Consider the following 496-nt stretch of genomic DNA (forward strand, 5'->3'; position numbering starts at 1 on the left):
CTTCTTTGCCTTTTCAGTCAGTAATGCTTCTTCTTGGCCCTACAAAACTTTAAACCACTCTCCAGCAGCCTTCTCCTCGCTGTCCTATCACCTAAGTCTTTGTCTAAATTCTTCTTGAGCTCAATTGGCTAATGTCTTCCTTCTATCTCGTAAGGCAGCCTTTTTAACGACTCTGTCCTCCCGTTTTGTTGTCTTCTTTTTCCTGCCTCTGCCTTCCCTGTCTTTCACTGTTCCTGTTTCTTTGTGCTTCGTAACTATCTCCTGTACAGTAGACTACTTTCCTCCTTTCGGCAATTTTATTGCAGCTGTAGTCTTCTCAGTGGAGAACAACTTTCATGCTGTTCTCCATACTCTGCAACAAAAAAAGTCAACTTCAACTAAGCTTAAGTAATCAAACACTGTTTGTCAATGATTAGTGGGTAATTAGATTGTTAAATAAAACATCTTCAGGTTACATAAAAAAAAAAAATGCTTTATCTTGAAAAAATATTTACTC

Source organism: Penaeus monodon, chromosome 30 (genome assembly GCF_015228065.2).
Source record: "Penaeus monodon isolate SGIC_2016 chromosome 30, NSTDA_Pmon_1, whole genome shotgun sequence".
NCBI lineage: Eukaryota > Metazoa > Arthropoda > Malacostraca > Decapoda > Penaeidae > Penaeus > Penaeus monodon.